This window comes from Mustela putorius, unplaced genomic scaffold (assembly GCF_011764305.1).
Source record: "Mustela putorius furo isolate JIRA1106 unplaced genomic scaffold, ASM1176430v1.1 tig00003834_pilon_pilon_pilon, whole genome shotgun sequence".
Taxonomy (NCBI): Eukaryota; Metazoa; Chordata; class Mammalia; order Carnivora; family Mustelidae; genus Mustela; species Mustela putorius.
The window spans coordinates 64,575,922-64,600,792 of NW_025421987.1; the positions used below are offsets into that span (position 1 = coordinate 64,575,922).

Consider the following 24,871-nt stretch of genomic DNA (forward strand, 5'->3'; position numbering starts at 1 on the left):
GAAAATTCTGGAAGTAGGACTAGCTTCAAGTGAGGCTTGATCAGTCTTCTGGACTATGTCATTAAGAACTGACTGAGTCTGTGAGGGAGAGCACTGCCCTAACTGAACTGAGAACAGATCACAGTGCCACCAGCTGTAGACTTTGGAGATAGACAGCTGCAGGATGCCCCAAGGTAGCTCCCTGACTGGGTGTCTGTCCAGGAAGTGGTAGAGACCAGATACTGCATCTTAAACCATGGAGAATATAGAGGACACTGTTTTCCCCAGGACCCACCTTGTCTCCATTTCTTGCCTATGACCTCGTGTAGCTGCACACCTCACTGGTGGACCCAGAGCCTGCCTTGGAGAGAATCTGGGAAAACGTGTGAAGTTCTGAAAAACAGCATTTACTCTGAGATCATGACCTGAGCTGAAATTGAATGTTGAGCACTTAACCACTAAGCCACCCAGGCGCCCCTCAACTGATCTTTTAATGCCTATCATATTCTTTTTAAAAAGAGGAAAAAAAAATACTCACACACACACACACACACACACACACACATCTGGTGGGATGTACAAAAAAAGACAGAATAATTTTAATTCTTATATAGATCTTTTCCCTGAATATGTCTTCATTTATAATGAATCAAGCTGAAATATTGGTCCAAAGCACTTAATAAGCTCTAAAAGCAAAGTGTCACATATGTCCAGAATGCAGATCTTATCCTTCTGACCAGTTTTGATGCAGTTAGACCAAATGAGGAGGCAAGAGTTAGCTGGTAAATGTGGGCAGTGTCTATTCCCACCTCACACAACCCTGGATTATTCTATCCTGGATTTGGCACCTTATGAGTGAGTGGTCTGGGTATCTACTCTGCTTTGGTTGTGCGAACCTAGCCAGTTCTGTGCTATAAACTTCCAGACGAACAAGCTTACAGGAAATGTTTGAGAAGATTCAAGAACACTGGAGCAGTGTTATTTTATTTTTTTCTTTGCCATTTTAACGTACATGCGATCTACCCAAATTTCTTTCCGTTAATGAATTTCATAATGAGACTTTATATATACATATGATATATATCAGATATATATCATATGTATATATACAGTTCTAAACTGTATATATTTCCAATGTGAGTAGCATTTCTTAATATCTTACTCAGCAACATGTCCTTCAGTCTGCACTAGCATCAGATTTCTTGGCTGACTTCTTTTCTGTTGCCAGAGGTGAAGCCAAGTGGAAAAAACAGCCAACATTTTCCATTTCTTTGGCCCAAGCGACCACAATCCTGCATTTTGCTCTGCCCTGCCTAAGTAGTCACACAAATGAACATATAAAAAAATAATATTGAATGAGGTAAGTGTAGGAATATATAAAACACTGCCTTTCTTTTTACTCAATGAGGCAATCAAGCTATTCTCTAATATTTCTCATTGTGGTAAAAAGCACCCATGATTGTATAGACATTGTTTTATACTTCTGGTTATATATGCATTTAACTGCATATATATTGTTTTATACTTTATACAATGTATACTTTTTATACATTGTTTTAAACTTCTGGTTATATATGCATTTAACTGCACACACAAAAGGTAACAGTTACAAGGCAAAATAACATATGAAATCGATTCTTAAAATTTGTTTTAGTAACATAGCCTCTGAGTTGTATGCAAGCTAAATTTCATCTTTAAAGTATTTCTTGTTTTAGCACTGACTAGTATATAATTTATTCCAATTTAGGAAGGGGTCTCAGAATAGAAGTGTTTAAATAATGGTTAAATTTTGCCATAGGTCAATTCTGAAGTAGAATGCAGGGTCCAATTACAATGTAGGCTGTACTTTGGCCCTCTTATTAAGGTCAGCAAAGCAAGGATTCTATACGTCTTAATCATATCTCCTATGACTAATTCAGTCCATAGGATTATGCTTATGAATATTTTATATGTAACTTCCAGTAATAGTGCTCATTCTATCAATCAATATCAAATTAACCTCAAGATTACTGAAATCTGGAATAAAATATAAAATATTGAATCATCCATTTTTAATAGCATAGGTTATAAATGTGTATTGCTCTGGAGAAATGACTCTTGATTTTTTAATGCAAAATTTATGAGACAGTTTGGAACAGTGGAGAAAGTTGTACATTCTTCCCTCCACATTGGAGGATCTGCTCAGTGGAAACAACTAGATGCCATCATGTATAGGACATTGGTCCACCTGTGTCTCGTATTCCTGAAGCTGTCCAGTGTCAATTCAACTTGAGGAAATTCTATTAAATGTAATGTTGTCTAACACTTCAATTTAATAAACATTTCATGATCAAAGTAAATATTAGGTTGTATTAAGAAGCCATCCCTTAGTTGTAAGGAAAGCAGTTCTAATTCAGGTCTGTTTACGTGAAGGGTAAACTTCCCTGTTTACATGCAGGGAAGTCTCATAGAGCCTGCTAATAGGACAGGCTGGCCTCACTGGCACTAGCGAGCTGCCAGACATTTTCCTTCCATTTCCCTGACTTACACACACTTTTCTGTCTTCTGTGTCCTTTTTTTAAAAATTTTTCCCACTGTATGGCATTTTGCCCCTGCCATATTTCTGCTTCATTCTGCCTTCTGTCAGCCTCCTGTCTGCTTGTTGACCAGCTGGTACATGACCCATAGGAGCTACTCCCAGCTAATAGTTTCAAGCTCTATGTCTACATGACCTTCCACCTAAAGTCTGTGTGTGATTTTGTGTGTGTTCTGTTTCCAAATTCAGAAGGAGAGAATCTGATTGTTATAGTCTAAGTATCCATTTTGCTCCAGTTCACTGTTGCCAAAGGAAGAAGACTTCAAAGGTCGTGTCGTGTTGGTGATGCCCCTTTTATACTTTTATACCACACAGGTAAATTATCCAAGAAGAAACAGGAGTGAGGAGGATGAAAGAAATACAAATTCTGGTCCCTGGGGTTCAGTCTTACAGAAGAGGCCAAGACACAGGTTGGTTTAGCGCAAGTTAGATTGTTAAGAGAAGTTCAGAAAGTTCCTGGAGGATGCAGGAGGGTGTAGGAAAACTTCTATGGTTGGTGAACACTCAGTATATCAATAATACCTTGAACAGTGATTGAGAGGAGTGTGGAATGAAGCCCAAGTTGATGTGGGTTTATGGAGGTAAGCGTGACTTGAAAGGCTGCTGGTGTTTTTCTTCTGCAACAGGAAATCATTAAAGATTTTTGATTAGAGGGCACCTAGGTGGCTCAGTGGGTTCAGCTTCTGCCTTCGGCTCGGGTCATGATCTCAGGGTCCTGGAATCGAGCCCTGAATCGGGCTCTCTGCTTAGCGGGGAGCCTGCTTCCCCCCTGCCCTCTGCTGGCCTCTCTGCCTACTTGTGATCTCTTGTCTGTTAAATAAATAAATAAAATCTTAAAAAAAAAAAGATTTTTGATCAGGAGAGTCACATGATCAAATCTGTGCTCCGTGAAAATGTTTTAGAACATGGTAGGTAGATAAATTGGAGGTAACGTAGGGCCTGGAACTCCTGTCCTCCAGGAAGTAGGCAGCTCCATGAATCTGCATGAGGTGTACTAATGGTCTGAATTAAGAGAAAAGCCATAGAAGAAAATGCTCATGAACAAACATTATATTTAACAAGATGATGTAACTTTCCTGTGGAATGTATAAATAATAGCTGGAGTTTGGAGTGATGGCAAGATGTTGAATATTCCTAGTAAAATCTGGCATGGTTTCTATGTAGTTGATTTTTCCTCCATTATTATTTTTACTGAAGTATAACTAGCATGCAGTATTATATTAGTTTCAGGTGCACAATATAATGGTTCAATAATTCTATGTGTTACTCAGCACTCGCCACAGTAAATGTAGTCACCATCTGTCACCAAACAATGTTATGACAATCTAATTGACTTTCCTATGCTGCACTTTTCATCTCTGTGATTATTTTGTAACTGGATGTTTGAACCTCTTAATCTCTTTCACCTATTTCCCCCATCCCCTCATCCACCTCTCCTCTGGCAGCCATCAGTTCTCTGTACTTAAGGATCTGTTTCTTGGTTTCTTCTATGCTGTTTTTCATTTGTTTCTTAACTTCCACATATGAGTGAGTCATATGGTATTTGTCTTTCTCCACCTCACTAATTTCACGTAGTATTATACTCTCTAGTTCCATCCATGTTGCTGTAAATGGCAAGATTTCTCTTTTAGGGCTGAGTATACAGCCCTATGTACACAATACATTCTATTGTGTATATATATCACATCTTCTTTATTTATCTACTGATGGACACTTAGGCTGCTTATCCCGGCTATTATAAATCATGCTGCAACAAACATAAGGATGCATATATCTCTTTGCATTAGTGTTTTCATTTTCTTTGGGTAAATACCCAGTAGTGGAATTACTGGATCATACAGTGTGTCTATTTTTAATTTTTTGAGGAACCTCCATACTGTTTTCCACTGTGGCTGTACCAGTTTGCATTCCCATCCACAGTGCACGAAGGTTACTTTTTCTCCACATCATGCCAATACTTGTTATTTCTTGTCAGTTTGATACTAGCCACTCTGACAGATGTAAGGTGATATCTCATTATGGTTTCAATTTGTATTTCCCTGATAATTAGTGATGTGGAGCTTCTTTTCATGTATCTGTTGGCCATCTGTATATCTTTGGAAAAATGTTTATTCAGATCCTCTGCCCACTTTTTAGTCAGATTATTTCTGGGGTTTTTGTTGTGTGCTGACTTCTATGATTTCTTTTTTCTTCTTAAAGATGTATGTATGTATGTATGTATGTATGTATGTATGTATTTGACAGAGAGAGAGAGAGAGAGAGCACACAAGCAGGGACAGCGGCAGGCAGAGGGTGAAGCAGGCTCCCCGCTGAGCAAGGATCCTGATTCAGGACTGGATCCCAGCCCTCTGGGATCATGACCTGAGCTGAAGGCAGGCACTTAACTGACTGAGCCACGCAGGAATCCCTGATTTCTTTAAATATTTTCAGTATTAACCTCTTATCACCAATATCATTTGCAAATATCTTCTCCCATTCATTGAGTTGCCTTTTCATTTTGTTGATGCTTTTTTTTTTCACTGTGCAAAAGTTTTTTATTTTGGTGCAATGCCAGCTGTTTATTTGTGCTTCTGTTTCCCTTGTCTGAGGAGGCATACCTAGGAAAATTGTTTCCACAGCTGATATCAGAGACATTTCTGCCTATGTTCTCTTCTAGGAATTTTATGGTTTCAGGTCTCACATTTAGGTTTTCAATCCATTTTGAGTTTACTTTTGTGTATAGTGTAAGGAAGTCGTTCAGTTTCTTCCTTTCTTCCTTCCTTTTTTTCTTTCTTCCCTCTTTCCTTCCTTTCTTCCTTCCTCCCTCCCTTTCCTTCTTTTTCTTTCCTTCTTTCTCACCTTTCTTTTGCATGTAGCCATCTAATTTTTCCAGTGATGCGGGCAGGCCAGGTCTGAGGACCATTTTTGGGGAGGGGGGCAGTCCCATGGGACCAGCCAAGAGGGTCCTTGGCTTCATGCAGGATGGAAATCAAACATGAGCCAGGGAAAGTGAAAGCAGAGTTTATTGAAGATGCAGAGAGAGCAGATTGAGATGAACCCTCTGGGAGACTCAGAAAGGAATGGAACACGAGTCCCATCTTTGTTTGGGGTCTGGGGGTTTTTACTGAAGATGGTGGTCTGGTGCACATGTCCTCTCAGGTATCCAGGAACCAGTTAGAACAAAGATAGGGCCCAGGTGTTATTGCTTGGAGCCAGGGAGCCTTGGCATCAAGATGTCCATGGTCTGGAATACGCACATGGCAGCTTCTTCCAGTCATTCTCACCTGGTCCTTCCTCAAATGTTATCTCGTCTAGAGAAATCATTAACTCCTTGTCCCTCATAGGGAAGACACAAGCTATTTGTATTATAAGGCATGTGGAGAGTGGGTGGGGGTGCAGACCGTAGCAAACCGGAAGCCAGAAAAGACGTAAAGGAAAAAGAACCACCCTTTTTCTCATGAGGTCCCTTTGGTTTCTCTGTCTCACCAGCAGCATTTCTTGAAGAGACCATCTTTTCCCCACTGTATAGAAAGCTATCTGTCAGCACCAAAGGACAGCTGGCCCACAGGCCAGTGGTTCAGATGGAGTCCTCTGCTTTGTCTGAGTCTGATGTGATGAGGTGTCTCAGTGGGGGACAAGGAGCAGCACAATGAGTGATAGTGTTGGTGGCAGGTGCTGTGCAACCACCAGCAAGTGACAGAAAGATCTTAAGTCCTGAATTAAAATGCTGATATGGAAAGAGAGCCCATAGGCTACAGGTTAGAGAGCTCCATAAAGCAGGCAGGTCCCTGTTCTCTGGAAGATAGTAAAGACAGAGAAATCAGCTCAGGAAATGCTGGGAAAAGATTACGATATCGAAAAAGCCAGGATTATAAATCTGAAAGGCATCTGGTATAAATGTTATCTTCTAGGATGATCAGTCAATGACCATCAGTCCAGTCCTCTGTCATGTACTATGTTCTTAGTGAACACTTAACAAACGTAAAACACAGTAGAGGCACAAAGGGGCCTACAAAGCCAGTGGGACAGAAGGACTAACATTTTTGGGGAGGCTTTTGCAAAGCCACTTAATTTAATTTAATTTAACTTTAATTTAATTTAATTTAATTTTTACTTTTAGACCTGTAAAAGTTTTATTGCAATCATGGGACCTCTTCCCTGTCCATCTCCTTACTTACTTTGTGCTATTCTTTAGAATTCATTACTTTTTGCCAAACACACAAGGGTCAGAGGGAACTACTTCCCTCCACAAGTCAAGAGTCGAGATAAGGAACTTGCCTTGTTCCCACATCCTCTGAATTTCCCCCACCCCAGGCTTCTGACTCATCCTTCATACCCTCAATGCCTCTTAATCCTGTTAGCTCTGGGCTGGGAGGCTCACCCCGAGCTGCTCCTGTTCCTCCTCAGGCAGCTGCTTCCTCCCACCAGAGCACGCAATCTATTTCCAGAGATTCACCTTCCGCAACCTCCCCTTCCAACATGTGGGTAGCACTCTTTCTCAAAAAGACAATAGTTTTTAAAAATCCAAAAAACCTGTCACCTCTTCTCTCACCAATTTTAGCATATGTGCTGCTGATTGAGCACCCCTGTCATCTACTCTCAAACACGGAATTTTGGAAAACAAAGTACAGAGGAGAGAACATACTGCACTATTTACTCTTTCAGACCTCACTTGCTTTGTATCTCTTTATTTGTTTATGCAAATCAGAAAAACATTTGCATTCATTCTTCTCTGTAATAGTTTGTTTCCAGTTTACAAAGTAGAAGTCGTTTGAAATTACAGATAGGTAAAACATGTACACAGAAGGATAAGGAATGGGAGGGCAAAAATCTTTTCAATTTAAAAACCGTCATAGGGCACCTGGCTGGCTTGGTTGGAAGAGCCTGTGACTCTTGACCTCGGGGTCGTGAGTTCGACCCTACATTTGCTGTAGTGATTACTTAAAATAAATAAATAAAACTTTAAAAATGTTCACTTAAAAAAATACAATAAAAAATGTTGTAGACTAATTGAGGGTAAGTTTTTGCTGTTTCCATGCTTTGATTTGGATTTAAAAATAAATGTTTTTTTTTAAGTATTTTGAAAATGAAGTGATGAAATGCAAATATGGATTTTTTTTTTCACTTGGACTGCTGCATGATTCTCTCCAGCTAGCTTCCCAACTGCCTGAGTGTGAATGAACACCATCATAACAATCAAACCAGTGTTTAACCTACACGAAGCATTTTCCATGTTCCAGCTTTTAGATTACTCTAAGTGTTGTATTTTTAACACAGTGCATTATGTTGCATAAGAAATTCATTATAACGGTTTTGATCATTTTAGCAATTCATCTTTTTAATGAAAGTATATACAATCACATACGATTATACTAGAAATATTTTCCACATATTTAGATATTTTAAATCAGATGATTTTCTCTATCTGGAATGCCCTTCCTCCACTCATTGTCTACATAAATTCTTTATAAATTAAAAATCCACACATACCCTCCATAACTAGATTCTTATCATAACAATGGAAATAGTGCAGGAGAATATAGATAAACTATCTTTTCTCCATTAATGTTAAATGATTCTGTTATGTTCAGAGTATTGATGTGCCCACGGACAAGCTATGCCTTGTAGGTTTCCTGCAGCTGTGTGGTCATACGGCCCAGTCAGCCAATGAGATGCAAGCTAACTGGACATGACTTCAGGGAGATTGGTTTTTTCCATGAGAGACATAAAGTCATCTGGCATACATTTTTTTTCTCTTTATCTTCTTCATGACTGGAATTTGGAGTTAATGCCTAGAGGCACAGCAATAATCTTGTGACTGTGAATATGGGAGATACACTTGAAAGATGGTAGGACCAAACCAGGAAAGAGCCTAGAGCCAGGATTTCATAACTGAAGTAAACTCCCTTTTTGTTTAGGTTAATGTTCCTGTTCTAGTGTTCTAGGCAGCTACATATCACATACTTCCAGACCCCAATTCCAGGCTCATTCCAGAGATACTGTGTATTTTTTGAGACCCATTGATATGCATACCACATTAAATTTTTATTCCAGTTTTTTTTTCCCAAAAATGGGATAATACTACACATATTATTCTGAACCCAGTTTTTTGACTTAAGAATATGGTCTAGATATCTTTCCATGTCAATACAAAAGGAGTTATCCTTTTAAAAAATATTTAAAGAAAAGACAGGGTGTCTGACTCACTCAGTCAATAGAGAATGGAACTCTTGATCTCAGGATAGTGAGTTCAAACCTCACACTGGGTTTCAAATTTATTTAAAAATAAAATCCTGAGGTGCCTGTATGGCTCAGTGGGTTAAGTATCTGACTTGATTTTGGCTCAGGACTGATCTCACAATCAGTGGGTTAAGTATCCGACTTGATTTTGGCTCAGGACTGATCTAAGGGTTGTGAGATCAAGCCTCACAAAAGGCTCTGTGCTGAGGGTAGAGCCTGCTTAAGAGTCTCTCTCTTTCCCTTTCCATCTGCCCCTCCCCTGCTTGGGTGCACGTAGTCTCTCTCTCTCTTTATCTAAAAAAGAAAAAGAAAAAGATAAAATCTTAAAAAATTTTTTTTTCTTTTTCTTTTAAAGGTGGCATTTGTTTATTCAAGCAATTGGAAAAAAATTTAAGTAAAAAGCAGCAAATGTCCTTAAATCTGACTATTTTAAAATCGCTGGTATCATTATTATTGGTGAGTATTCTTATTAGCTCTCTCTTAAAATACTGGGAGTCGTTCTTTTCCACTACCACCTCCATGTACATGTGTATATACATTCATACCCATGCACATGCATACAAATACACACAAATATAGACACAAATACACATACACACAGGACCACACACAAACACACAATCACAAAGACATGCAAATACACACACCTACCCACAGGGGAGAATGAGAGAGAGAAACTTACAAAATCAGAAGCTATTAAAAAATGTTGAATTTGGGAGCACCTGGAGGGCTCAGTCAGCCAGTGTCTGCCTTCAGCCCAGGTCACGATCCCAGGGTCCTGGGATGGAGCCCCACATCGGGATCCCTGCTCAATGGGAAGTCTGCTTCTCACTCTCCCTCTGACCCTTCCCCTAGTCATGCTCTTGCTCAAGCTCTCTCGCTAATGAATAATAAAATATCTTTTTAAAAGAAGTGTTTAGCTTTGGCTGAATTAAACAGAGGACCTAGTAGAATGCCTTTAATAGTTATGACTATAATTGTTATAGAAAGCCAGACAGAAATATCCAAAATTTAAACCAGTTATCATTTTAATACCCATAAAAGCTATAGAATGAATAATAGAAATAGTTGAGACTGAAATCTGTCATATTAATATTTTCTTTTGCTAAGAAATCTGTATTTAGCCTTACTTAATACTAACAAGAATTATACTTATTAGATTAACATAGACATATGATTCCAATTTAAAATGTAGAATTGAGTAATTGACTTAGATTAATGAATTTAGGTAGAATTTATATATAGTATTAGAACATTTAGTGGACCTTAAGTTTCACCATATTTTAAAATTTAATTTAGTTCATAAGAATCATTTAATTACTTGCAAAGTTTTGTCATTTAGAAAATTGAAGGACTTAAAAGAAAGTCAATATATTAAATTTATACACCCTGTTTAAAACATTTGAAAGAGTTTAATTAGCTGCATTTGAGAATGTAACCAAACATTAATTGAAGGCATTAAAAGTGACAGTTTAAACTTGCTGGACTTATAATGGAATAATGAGACTTGTAAACTGAAGTTAAATGTTTAAGGAAGAATGAAATTAGAATCTGTAAATTAAGAAATTGGTTATTCAACTTTAAAACCAAAGTAACTTCTAAGTTACCTTTTCTGTGACTATAAGAAAATTAACATTTATGTAAGAAGGAAAAATAAATGAAATGAAAGAGAATTGTCAAATTTGGAGGAACATTTCTCCACCGTTTAGACATATTGTGTCTCCTATCTTCTAAGATTAAGACAAAAGATTATTAAAACCATTAAGGATTTGTAGTCATTATATTTTTATTGTTCTTTAAAATTATGTATTGATTTTAGCATTGAAAATGTTTCTGCTGTGAAAGATAACAGGATTAACTCTGGGAGATGGGGAAAACAACCATCCCAGTGTGTGTGGGACTGAGGGGTGTACTGGAACTCAGGACTATCTGTGCTAAACCCAATTACCTTGGTCACCCTAATGGAAGGCATTGGAGCATAGGTGTTAAGACTGTAGATTCTAACACCTACATTCGAGACTTGGCTTTTCAGCTTATTTTCTATTTATCATGAGCAAATGGCTTCTTTTGTGCCTCTATTTTCTCATCTTTAAAATGGTGATAAGCACGTTTTCCCACTACAGGGAGGGAATCACAGGGCTTGGTTCTGTGCTCTTATTGTAACCGAAAGAGAAACTTTTACAGTGTCCAGAGCCCCGAAATTTTGCAAATGAAAGATGTCCTCAAATTGCTTGCCGCAAGAACCCATTTAGGTGGCACCAACCTTGGCTTCCAAATGGAACAGTATATCTACAAAAGAAAAAGTATGGCGTCTACTCATAAAGCTGAAGAGAACCTGGGAGAAGCTTCTGACAGCAGCTTACGCCATTGTTGCCACCAAAATCATGTCAGTGTCATATCATCCAGGAAGAGTGGCCCGTGGGCTCTGCTGCCACTAGAGCAGCTCTGATTGTGGCTGCCTCATTCCTGGAACCTTCGCTAACCAGGTCCAGGCAGGGCCCTTGTGTCTCCTGGTGGTTGCGGACCCCAGGGCCGAGCACCAGCTTCTCACAGAGATATCTAAGGGTAACCTGCCAGCCATCGTTCTGTGTGACCCAGACCCTCCTCTGTGCTGAGTGGACGTGGCCATCCCACACAACAGCAGAGGAGCTGACATAGTGGGTCTTAGGCGGTGGATGTTGGCCTGGGAAGTTCTGTGCATGCATGGCCCAGGCTTCCCTGAACCCTCTCATGGGAGGCCACCCCTGAGCTCTCCTTCTACAGAGAGCCCAAAGAGACTGAAAATGAAGAGCAGGCTGTTGCCGCAAAGGCTGTGACCAAGGAGGAATTTCCTGGTGAATGCGCTGCTCCAGGTCCTGAGTTCACTGCTACTCAGTCTGAAGTTGCAGACTCGTTCAAAGTCATGCCCGTGTCCTCTGTGCCCATTCAGCAGTTCCCTATGAAGAGTGGAGTGCCCAGTCCGCCACTGAAGACTGGTCTGCCACACCCACTGCTCAGGCCACTGAATGAGTAGAAACAACCACTCAGAGGGCTCAAGCTGTTCTTCCACAAAAGGCGAAGAAAATGGAGATAAGGTTGAAGGAAAATAAGCAGTTTCAGTAAACAAACAGTGAATATCTATCCCAAAGGATTGTTGTGAAAATTAAATGAGTTACTATATGGAAAGCATCTGTAGTAATTACCTACAGTAACACCTAGAGTTACCTAGAGTGTGGTAAGCACTAAATATGTACTAACTGCTACCGCAAGCTCCCCACAGAAGCATTAATTGTTGGACGAGTCTTGTTTGTTCTTCATTTTATTTTGGTCTCTGCAACTGTTTTAATTTCTTTGCCCATCTCCTCTGCATCCACTGTGATCTTTCTTTCATGTCCTCTAGCAGACAATGGCAGTTGCCTGCCTGATACAAGTTTCTCTCTTCTTCCTCAGTAACAGAACTCCATTTTAGTTTTGATGGCAATAGATACAGCATAAATACTTGACTTACTGGGCTTTCTTGAAGTGAGGGGTGGATGGGTGACACAGGGCACAGTTCTGGCCAAGGAGATAGTGTGTAAGTCTACCATGTGGGATAGTTAGGCAGGCTCTCTGAAAGGAGTCTGACTAAGCTGGCGCATGTCTTTTGTCTTTTTCCTCCTCATTATTTCTTTCTAGAATATAGATGCAAGATGGAAGGAGAAGAGCCCTCTTGGTATGAGAGCTATACCCTACAGTTGCTAGAGCTGAAAGCTAGCTGGATCTTTGATAGCTCTTTTGAAGAATCAAAAAAAGAATCGCACCATGATTTGTTCAAACATTCTTTAGTTTCCTGTTACACACAAGTGAAAATAACTCCTACTGTTACAAACCATTCATTTAATTTTTGAGCAATGTAAAAAGTGTGGAGTACTTTAATAGTTTTCATGTCATTTTGAGTTGGGGTCATGCTAATCCCGTTTTTTGAGATTTGCTCCAATTTTGACGCATGTGCTACTGAAAAGACCAGGATACTCTATCTTCTTTGATGAGGAAAAAAAGTTTAAGAGAAAAGTCAAGTCACCAAGATCAAGCAAATCTTAACATCTTCAATGGTAATTATATCAGCCCGTGGGGCGAACCACAGAAGGGGAGAGAGACACTGGCAATGGGCTGTTCTCCACAGAGAAATGGGCATTACCTTTTGTCTCTTTTGTCCAGGCATTCAGATTACCATTTTAAAGTTTTGAGAATGAGAGGTGTCTAAAAATTATTGTGTGCCTTCTACAGTTATCCACTGTTTACTGTATAGTAAATGCATAGTGAGATAATAAATTTGATAACAGGTAATTAAAGCAAGAATGCATAAAATAGTTCAGCTCCAGAAAAAAGGACTATGACCAACGTTTGTCTGAGATTGAGAACAACTCTGTACCTGTTGTTGTTATTACTGAATTAGTGTTGCCTGGCAACTTGGCCCAGCTGTTAATTAAGCACTTAGGCAGCCACAGTCATTAACTCTTTCACGTCCTCAGGATACTGCTTAGTTATTGCTTCAATTTACTGTACTAAGCTTACTAATAGGCAATGCCTTAAAACATTGAGAATATCTAGCTCATGTTTCATCTTCTTTATGGTTAGATGGAAAAAGCAATTCTAATTTCATTCCTCGTTCATTTTAATTTGAGTTAGCAGATGTGTACTGCAGTCAACTATTTAATTTGCATTATAGAAAAGCCTGTAATAGCAATTTATCAGGGTGTGTGTGTGTGTGTGTGTGTGTGTGTGTTGTTATAGCGTGGTTTTCATTTCCTCCAAAATGTGCCTATAAAAATGGGATACATTTTATTTTCTTAATTCACATAGAATATCAATATCCCAAGAGCAAAATTGTGTTCATAAAATTCAAGCAATATTTTAAAATTAGCTTGGTTTGAAGAGGGGATGGGGGAAATAGAGAAAAAAAATAAAGCAAGGAAAAGAAAGAAATCAAAGGGAGCAGTGAAGCTCTCATCTACCAACGAGCTGAGGTGCATTTGGAGAACAGGTTTGCCGGTGGGCGGGGGAGGCACTCCTCATTGTGGTGTAATGTTACATTTTGAAAACTTTTCTTACTTGTCTTTTTTTCATGGGTGTGTGTCTCAAGGAGGATGTTTGCACAAGCCACCATCTGAACAAATGGAAGGGAATGTTCATATCCTTATTTTAGTTTGGCAACGATACATTTTCCCAAGTCTTATTTAGAGTTAGCCAAATGTAAATGTTTGTTGTTTTAAGCTTCTAAGTTTGGGGGTAATTTTTTATGTGGTCATAGATGACAAATACAATCTATATCAGAAGATTGTCTTGATGAGTAAATGAGAGCCAGTGAATAATATAGATGATCTTCATTAAGTTGGTCTGTCAGAACTTTGGTCAGGAATTTGTTTCTTTCAAATAGATTGTACCTATTCTCTTGACAAGGTCAATTTTTTGATGTTCTGATAACCTTCAGTTCTTGTTTAAAGTTTCTCCAAATTCTTTTACCACTCTTAAATTAGAGGGTACGGATACTTGGAAATGTATGACTGGCAAAAATAGCGAATTCCTGAATCTTACAATAAAAATAAATTACATTTAAAAAGTATTCAACTGTTCTCTAAAAACCTGTATAGATGATTTTTTTTAAAAATTAGTTTTTGACTGGTATGCTGGAAAGTCACTTTGGCAAAGTGTACATATTCTCTGTAGGGGTTTAATTTTTTTTTTAAAGATTTTTATTAATTTATTTGACAGAAAGAGATCACAGGTAGACAGAGAAGAAGGCAGAGAGAGGGGGGGGGGAAGCAGGCTCCCTGCTGAGCAGAGAGCCCAACGAGGGGCTCAATGTGGGGCTCGTTGTGGGGGTCGTTGTGGGGCTGGATCCCAGGACCCTGAGATCATGACCTGAGCCGAAGGCAGAGGCTTAACCCATTGAGCCACCCAGGCGCCCCTGTAGGGGTTTGATTAAAGAGTGGTGACTCTCTAAGCTCCTATATTTGGGACCGTTTCTCAGAGACTACTGGGCTTTATCAATAACAACCTCATCTTTAGATCCACTGGTGAAGAATGTTTACAAGACAGTATTTTAATTGCTGAAGGCCTAAATCTCAAACTCAATTCCTGTAGGGGCTGAGCAGGTCAGGAAAATGAATGGGGTGAACCAAATGGGGAGCTCAGGTCCTCCAGGAACTGCAAATACTCAGCTCACCTTAGTGTTCCCATGCAGAAATCTGAATGCTGGGTTGCCAGTTTCTTCTAGTTTCAAGAGAAGATGGAAATATGGGTTTGAATTTATGTGTTTTTAAATTTTTTTTCAGAGAAAACTCTCCATATTTTAAAATATTGTTTCATTTATCTTAGACATGTGCAAATTGAATAAAATATATCTGTGAACTACAGTCGTTTCCCGAATACTAAGGGATGAGAGAGAAGCTGAGTGTATAGACTGCAAAGTTATTATTTTGTGAACAAAACCTATATGTACTAAAAGAAAGTCTCAGAAGCTTGTGTTTTGCATATTCCAGGTGTTGGATAAATAAGGCATGATTTCTATAAAGAGGTCAGCTCTGACACTGCATTATCAGACAAATATAGTGTTTAGTCTTCTCATCAAGCATTCTCATTTAGATAGACAAACTAGTTTAAATTTCCAAAAAGACATTTCCCCCATACCTATGAGCACTTTCTGTGGATTCACAGTGGCCTATGTTACAACACTGCCGTTGAACCAGCTACAAAAACAATAAAGGGAAGCCAGTGTAGAAAAGGTCACCTGTCAGTTGGTTAGCACTGATTCGTCATCATAAGGGCCAGGAAAGCCGGGGTTCTATCACCATCACCTCAGGTATGTCAGTAACCTGCAGGATCCAAAATAAATGTGCTCTGCTTTTGACCTTTACTCTTTTCACCCTCACAATGTTTGTTACTTTATTCAGCATGACAGCTCATGTAAAATGTGACTCTATTGTCATAGTCTCAGGAATATCATTAATGCATAATTACATGGCAGGAGCTACCTTTTGAAGTGTTGGAAAATGAGAGAAGATGACATCTTTAGTCTCTTTCAGGGTGGTTCCCATTCTGCTATTTCTATGGTGTGTATTGTTCTTCATATAGCTACTATTTTGGACCTCTTGATTTCTGGCTATTGAAAAGAATAATACAGAACACTTTGTTTTTTGTTTTTTGTTTTTTTTTTTTAAAGATTTTATTTATTTATTTGAGAGAGAGAGACAGTGAGAGAGAACATGAGCGAGGAGAATGTCAGAGGGAGAAGCAGACTCCCCATGGAGCTGGGAGCCCGATGTGGGACTCGATCCCGGGACTCCAGGATCCTGACCTGAGCCAAAGGCAGTCGTCCAACCAACTGAGCCACCCAGGCGCCCCACTTTGTTTTTCTGATAGAACTGTTGGGTAAGATTTATTGCTTCCTAAATTTCGATCTGGAAACTAAACTTTCCCAATTAAATAGCAAAGAGAATGGCTTCATTAATGGTAGACATTACTCATTGTATAAAGTTTCTTTTAAGAACTTATTAAGTGGTTATACTTTCCCAGACTGCTATTAGTGATAAAATGTTGAGCAAGACCCTAAATTAGTGAAGTCAATCCAAGTGGAAGAGAATTGACTGCATATGAGCTCTGCCCAAATTTCTGGTTGGGCCCTAAACCATGCATATATGGGGAAATCTCTTAGCAGCCCAGTAATGCTAAAATAACTGAAAAATCATTTCAAATGTACACCTACTGTGGGAAAGACAAAATTTGAAGTTTGGTTCCACCCAAGTAAGCTGTCCACTAAAATAACAGAAATTGGTACTTTACAGAGGAATGGGAACAGAATGAGGTTACATGCTCCTGTCCTAAATGCCACAGACTTAGGCAGTGATAATTTGCCATTTTCAGTTTTTTTTTTCATAGGAAAAGACTTTCTAGAAAGGATGAAGAGGGTTGAAAAGCAGGTAGATAATGTAGAGGGTCTATACATTGATGAAATTGATAAAGCCTAGTTAGAGCAACAGAAGCAATTCAGTTCTATTGGATTGGACTAGGAAACTTTTTTCTTATTTTTTAGTTTTTATCTCATTCTTAAAGATTTACTTATTTATTTTAGAAAGAGAGAGAGCACACACGAGCAGGGGGAGGGAAAAAGGGAGAGAGAGAGGAAGAGAATCCCAAGGAGACCACCTGCTGAGCACAGAATCCCACAGGGCTCAATCTCTTGACCCCGAGAACATGACCTGAGCTGAAATCAAAAGTCAGTTGCTTAACTGAATGAGCCACTCGGGTGTCCTGGAAACATTTTTTTTTCTTTTTTCTTTTTTTGAACAGGAGAAAGGCATACAAATCTATTTAATGTAAGTTTTATGTGCCATGGAAGCCTTTATAAGGAAATAAAGACCAAAAGAAAAAGTTAGACCTTTGTACTTTTGTGTTTGGTTTGTTGTGGCAGCCTGAGGAACTAATACAATTCATCTGCATAATTACCTCTTTTCTCTTCAGTATTATAATTGATATCTGAGTCCAGGACTTTCCCACATTTTCACTGTACAGATTTTCTGCAGATCATGGAGATAAGGTAATGTTTGGACCATGTGCTCCTGAATTTCAGGGTTTTGACTCTATTACCTGTTTGGTTAAACCCACAGGCTTTGTTGCTTTCCTTAACTGCAATTCTATTTTGAAGGAAGATAAATAGCTCTCCTAAAAGTCAGCATGAAGTTTTTGACAGATTGATGGTCAACATCTTGCTGGGAGTCCTTCATGAAGCATGGATGAGTCACACCAGCCTCCCCTCGCCTTGAAAATTCTATGATCTATTCCAAAACTCTGATAATTTCTCTAATCTTTTGACAGCACTTGCTGGCATGTGACAGGCAGTTATTCTGCACTTGTATTAGTGACAACAAGAAAGACAGCTTTATCTATATGTGGTCATTCCTCAGTGGCTATTACTTATTTTACATGATTTATCCTTTTTATAGCTCTATTGCTATGCTCTTTGGATACATGATTTTTGAAGACAGTTTAAGAGCATTAGGAGTGCAAACTTAGGTTAAAATTGAGCCTTGAATACAGTTATCAGTCCCATTTATTATTCAGCTAGGCATTGACAACATATTTTTTAACTCCTCTGGTCACACAAAACCAAAAATCTTTGCTAATTTCATATAAAAGTAGTATCTCATCACTTGATGGCAAATAAAAGATACATCTCAACTCCTAGATAAGACATGATTAAAATAGATATCTGAGAACAAAGAAATACAAAAATCAAAGAAGAAAAATAATAATTTAAAACTAAACCAAGGTATAGACATTTTTGCTTTCTGATGGGGGGTATGGAGGTGAAGGATTGTGTTGGGGAGGAAGGAATTTTCCACGGTTAGGGGTTAGGGTTTCTAGCCCTTGTTCTTCTACCAAAGGGCACCTGCCTGACTCTGTTGGTGGAACATATGACTCTTGATCTCGGGGTTGTGAGTTTGAGTCCCACATTGAGATTACTTAAAATAAAATCTTTCTAAAAAAAATTCTTCTAACTGGACTAAGAATTAAATAAACATGAGACAGATTAACAGGAGAAAATCAAATTTCATTGTGTACATGAGGGGAATCCACATAGATATGAAATTTCAGAGACAGACAAAATGAGGTATACATGTCATTCTGAACTATGGAGAAGGGGTTAGGAATCTGGGGTTTCAAAGGGAAAGAATGCAATTCACTGAAAGATGAAAAAGCGTAAATGGTAAACAAATGTTTCCTGGGCCATGAAGAAATAACAGGACATCAGGCTTTTAACAAACACACTTTGCTAAACTCCTCTATAATCCCTAATTTATATTATAGCAGAGTTTTCTGTGGTGATGCCTCTCTTCCTGGGACATATAAATATATATATATTTATCGATATAATATATCATATAAATTATATATACTATATATATACAATATATATACTATATACATATACAATATATAATTTATATGATATAATAAATGAATATTTATTTATATATATATAAAATGTTTTTTAAAATATAGTCCTCTATATTTTAGATATAGATTAACTATATATCTATAGGTAGTCCTCTATGTATTCTTTCCAGGCAGTTGAAAGGGAGGTCAGAGTTTCTTTTTGAGACTTTTAGGCCTTGATTGTTTTCAATTCAAAATAATCTACATCCAAGGTGTCCTGTCTTGGGACAAACTGCCCTTGGCCCCAATAATAGCATAATTCCTATTAGCAGTTTAACAGTGTATCTACTTCTCTCTTCCTTCAAACACTGGTGAGAAGGGAAGAAGAGAAAAGACAGAAATTGTAAAGCTTCTGTCCATTTTTCTCTGCAGGGAGCGTGTGGGATCTGGGGTCAATGCTCACTGTTGTTAAAGCATTTAGGAGTAGAAATGTCTTTGACTTGTGAGAGCCTAATTAGTGGCTGGGAAACAAAATTGCTCTGCATAATATATACAAGGGAAATTGAGTTTACTGGGGAAATCTAGGGGAGGAAGGTGTCTAAAGGGGACAAACAGGAAGTGTGGAAAGGGAATATAAAAACATGGCAGGAGGCCAGAGCCTTTGGAAATGGAGATGCTCTGGGCAAAATTCCAGGCATCGGTGTGGCCCACAGAATTTAACAAGAACATGGAAATGTCCACTTTCTGTTGTTTGCCAGGTGCCTGTCTCTTGTAGTCTCATCCTTCATACTCCTCATTCCAGAACTCTCAAAAGCTGCTGCACATGTGTGAGGGTAAATAAAAATGAGTTTTCTCTGCTTGTAAAGGGAAAGTAAAAATGTTCCCTGTTCCTTCTTCCTTGGAAGGGTCTTTTTAGAAACAAAACAGTCCTTGATTTCCTAGTCTAACGTTTGGGAAGATAGGTCAATCTCTCCAGGGCTGGATAAGCCCCATCTCCTGTTTCCCCATGCAAAGATGGCTCCAAAGTTTGGGTTTCGTAGGTCTTTCAAAGTTCCACACACAGGGCGCCTTGGTGGCTCAGTGGGTTAAAGCCTCTGCCTTTGGCTCGGGTCGTGATCCCAAGGTCCTGAGATGGGGCCCTGAGTTGTGGGGGTGTCTCTGCTCAGTGGGAAGTCAGCTTCCTTCTCTCTCTGTCTGCCTCTCTGCCTACTTGTGATCTCTGTCTGTCAGATAAATAAATAAATAAATAAATAAATAAAGTTCCACACACAGCTCTGCAGTTAACCTAGCAGACTATCTTAAGTAACTATTTGTCTCTCGAGTAGGTAAGAGGGGTTTAATTATTCTTTCTTCTGCTTAAGATGTGGGGAAAGAGGTTGGGGTTTCATGCCTTCATCAAGCATGAACCTTTCTCCAATCTCCACATGTTCACCAACCTGGAAACTCTTCAAACCCCATCCTTTTGAGTTTTAATGGGGACTTTATTAGACAGGCATGATTAATTGAATCATCAGCTATTGGTGACTGATTCAACTTCCAGTCCCTGTCCCCTTTTCCCTCCCTAGAGGAGGTAGTTGGGGTAGGACTGAAAGTTCCGAATCTGTAATCATATCCTTGGCTCCACTGGCCACAGGTCCCTATTTTAAGTACTTTCTGAAAGTTACTTCATTAACATAACAAAGACACCTAGATCACTCTCCACACTTAGAAAATTCCAAAGGTTTGGGGAGCTGGCCAGGAACAGTGGACAGAGACCAAATGTATATGAGAAATATATAAATATCTTATAATAAATATCTAAATGACCAAATAAATATTTCTAAATCACAGTATCACAAGTACTAAATCAATTTCTTTCTTTTCTGCATTGATGTGGAGGGGTCTCTGTTCATAGGACTTTATTTCCTTAACACATGAAAATGTCTTATTTTATGCTTTAAAAGGAAATTTTTAAAAAGGAGATGTCACTTATATTGGGGACCAGGCTCAAAGAGGAGATATGGCATCCATACACAAATAATTTATCAAAAGTAAAAGTTTGGAGCCAAAGAAGACAAGGAGAAAAATAGTAACCCCTCCTGCACACCCACTCCCACCCCAACACACAGTATCTTCTTACCTAAGTTGACATTTGAGACAAACACATAAACTAATGTTTCACCTAATTGGGATGATCCTGCATGGATTGTTTTGATTTCTACTCTTTTGTTTTTGTTTTAAGTAAGTTCTACACCCAACGTGGGGCTCAAACTCATGACCCCAAGATCAAGAGTTCCATGCTCCGCTGATGGATCCAGCAGGCACCCCTCTAGTCTTTTTTAAAAAGGAGCATCTGTGTAACATCTTCCATGTTATGGAACATTTTTTTAAACATCAGCTATATGATAACATCAAATGGATACATAAAAATTTATTTAATAAATTTACTCTTTTTTGTTACAGATAACATTTCATCGAGTAGCTCTGTTTTTTGTTTATTTTGTGTTTTCCTCATATTCTGTTTGGATATAATTTCAAACTTCCAGAAATTTGCAAGAATGGTACAAAGAACACCCAGATAGCCTTCACCTAAACTCACTTATTAACATCTTGTCACATTTGCTCTATCATTTGCTTTATGTTGGGGGGAAAACTTTTTCTCTACCAACTTAGGTCAGATGGGGTCGTGGGGACCTGTGAATTAACTGACAATAGCCAGATTCACAAGAGAAAAGACAAGATTTACTTACATAGAGGTGGGAGCTCTCAGAATAGTTTACATAGCCCTTAGTAGGGGGGAAAAGAGTGCGGCTAGGTAAGAGCCACAATGGGAATGTACGCAAGATTCCTGATGTAATAAGCCATCTCCTTCCTGGCTGGAAACTCCCTTGGCCGGCAATTTATGGCAGCTTGATTCTCAATCACTGGTGCTAAGCGTCTGTTTACTCACAAATAGGAAAATTCCTCAAAGGGAGGAGGTTAATGACAACTGGATATTCTGCGTCCTCTGCTTTAGTTGGATAAAAAAATTTCAGATAAGATGTGTTTGGGCACCTTTTGTAGCTCAAGTGTTTCTCATTTAAAATAATCCTTATGACTTTGTAGTGGACTATTAGTATCTTCATCTCACTCCGTGTATTTGTACGTCCAGTACACACACACACACACACACACACACACACACACACACACGTTTGTTTATTTATTTTTATATTTACATTTATAGAAAGGAAGAAAAATACGCCACCTGAAAATATGTCTCTTTGGCATATTCATTATTTTAAGCTGGTTATTGGTTTTTTAAAAGATTTTATTAGTTTATTTGAGAGAGAGACAGAGAGAGTACTCAAGCAGAGGGAAGTGCAGAGGGAAAGGAAGAGAGAGAATCTCAAGCAGACTCCCTGTTGAGTTTGGAGATCCGTGCAGGGCTCAATCCCAGGACCCTGAGATCATGACCTGAGCTGGGATCTGGTGAAGTCAAGAGCTGGACGCTTAACCCACTGAGCCACCCGGGTGCCCCTAAGTTGGCTATTTTTAAGAAACTGCAGGCACAAGAAACTCTGGAAACTCAGGGCAAGTAATCTTTTCGTAAGAGACAGGTACATTTATAAGAAAAATCTCCTTTTGTAAAGGAGTCTTCCTGGCTATATCAGGAAAAGGAGGAAACTGTATGGTTTCTTAACCTCCACAAACTGTTACCAAATGAGAAGGCCTGCAGTTAATTCTGCATTACAACCTTACTCTTATTTACTATGCTTTTCCTGGTGACCTCCCACAACCAACTCCCTATCCCCAACATCTTTTGTTGTTAGCTGAGGATGGTGTTTACAGTGATGACTTTGGCCATTTGGGAGAGTTACTCAGTTTTCCTGGGTCTCTCCCATGTATACAGAAGGTATACATATTATTGAATTTTACTTGTTTTTGTCCTGTTGATCTGTCTTACATCAACTTAATTACTACTCCAGCCAAAGAACCCAGACAAGAGGAAGGGAAAGCTCTTCCACGCCTGCAGATGGCTACCAGGAAGGACAAACTTCACGGACTTGATTTTGCTTGCACTGAGCTGCTCCACCTGAGTTCCTGGGATCTTTGACAGGAACCCGCAGAAGGTAGGAATTCTTACCATGTCTGGCTCCCAGTTCTCCACCTGTAGAGTCTGATGAAAGCAAGAGTGGGGAGGGAACATTTCCTTTTCTGAGTATAGATTAGCACAAAAAGTATTTGTGGAACCAGTTTCTTTGATATAGTGACCGTGTGAAAGAATTGAGTGTGGGTGACCGGTGAAAGAACTCACCCAATGCAGAACAAAGGAGATCGAAGTTGATTGATACACTGCAAGGGAGCGGTGGGCTGGACAGCAAAGGAGAGACTGTCTGCCAGGAGACAGTGATGGGAGGCAGCAATTAAAGGGGGGAGGTGAGGAGGTATGGGAACATACGGAATTTTCCTTATTTGGTGACTGTGCCCGGTTGCAAGTAGCCTATTGGTCAGCTAGGACGTACAGGTATTTTGAGGTAGGTTGCCTAATTAATGAGCCTGTTTGCATTCAGCCTGGTGGTCACTGTGGGCCCTTTTACCTCTCTCAGGTTTGTATTACTCAAGCCTATTTCCTTAGAGTGGCCTCTACACTGCTAATGAATACTCTTGTTATTGATCCTTTCCATCCCAGGGATAGTCACTATATTTTTCTTTGTCTCTGTCTATTGTGTCATTTGTTAGCTTATTCTGTGTCCTGAGAGTGTGGCTGTGACTTTGGGGCCACTGAGAGTATTCTGTCTGGTCTCTCAACCCAAAAGTGAACCCTACTGGGGTGCATTTTGCTGGCCAGTTGAATAGACAGGAATTCTGAGACACAAAGTCACAAGCAGGGTTCTCTTTGTCCAAACGTGCTAGCTCTCAGCGGAGTTCGTGACAGGACCTCCTGGTCCATAAGGGGCTTTTGTCATCTCACCTCTGTTGTCTTTTTAGTGCTAGGAAAAAGTCCCATTACAGTAGCATCTGCCTGCTATCACAAATTACTGAGTCTGTGTCAGGAGGGATCTCATGCTCTTGTGGGAAACGGGAAATACTACTTTCACCATAACATTCTTAGCATCTGTAAAAATGAAGGCCTTTGCAGTCTTAGACTGCCTTTGGGAGCAAGCTTTCTGGGATCTTGTGAGGTCCACATTTTTTTTTTTTTCGCAGTCTTGTGGAATGACTTTTTCATTTTAGTTAAGCCATAAAAGTCTTATCCGTTGGAGGTGCTATTAAGATTAATAGTACCTATTTATCAAGGGCCAGATGATGCATCTGTTGAATTAGGCAAACTTCTATATTTGAATTTTTTAAAAAAGAGAGCTCTGTTCCTAAATAATAGCTTATTGATACCCATGGAATGACCAAATTAAAAAGTGGACACAAAGGTATAATAGGCTTAAAGACTTCCTTCACAAGACGAAGGAACAGAAATTAGACTTAAGACAAAAATTAATATTCACATCCAATGTAAATTCTCTTCCCCAAAACCTGACTCCATCTGCCCATTTTTAACTTCCCCTTCCTTACAAGAATTTTAAGGAGCACTCTGGCCTAATCTCTAGGCCCAAAGTATAGAGGTTACTCATGTAAATGCTGAAAGTCAGAAAGTAAAGTTAGCAGAAGCATCTAGGACAGGCAGTAGGACTAACTTTGCTATTTTCTACTGCTCGTACTTTCCAGGGCTCTGAAATCAGCCAGCTTCAGACCTTCCTATGTAATCTCTTTTGTGGGGCAATCCTAAACCCCTGAACAGCAACATATCTTTGAAATTATAAAGCCCTTCTCCCTCCACTTTCAGAATATCTTTCCAAATTTAGAGAGGATTTAGAAAGATTAGTGTCCATTCACAACCCACCTCACAGAGAAAACAGATGGTCAAAATTCCTCCTAGACCCTCCTGAAAATGAACAGCTGAAAGCTAGCATTCAGGTGCTGATAAAAGCCAAGGTTGAATTGTATACATAGAAAGAAGGCTCTTGTTAAAACACTTTATACAGACTTTTACAAAAGCATAATTTTTCTTAGTAACATATAATGTATTATTTTCCCCAGGAGTACATGTCTGTGAATCATCAGGCTTACACAATTCACAGCACTCACCATACCACATGCCCTCCCCTGTATCCATCACCCAGCCACTCTCTCCCTACTCCCCAGTCTCCCCTCCAGCAACCCTCAGTTTGTTCCCTGACATTAAGAGTC

General features: G+C 39.2%; 1 pseudogene; it reads left to right on the forward strand.

Annotated features, from left to right (window-relative positions):
• The window catches only part of LOC106006114, a 49,418-nt pseudogene extending 37,569 nt beyond the window's left edge, over window positions 1-11,849 (forward strand).
• Window positions 11,850-24,871: the final 13,022 nt, after the last annotated feature.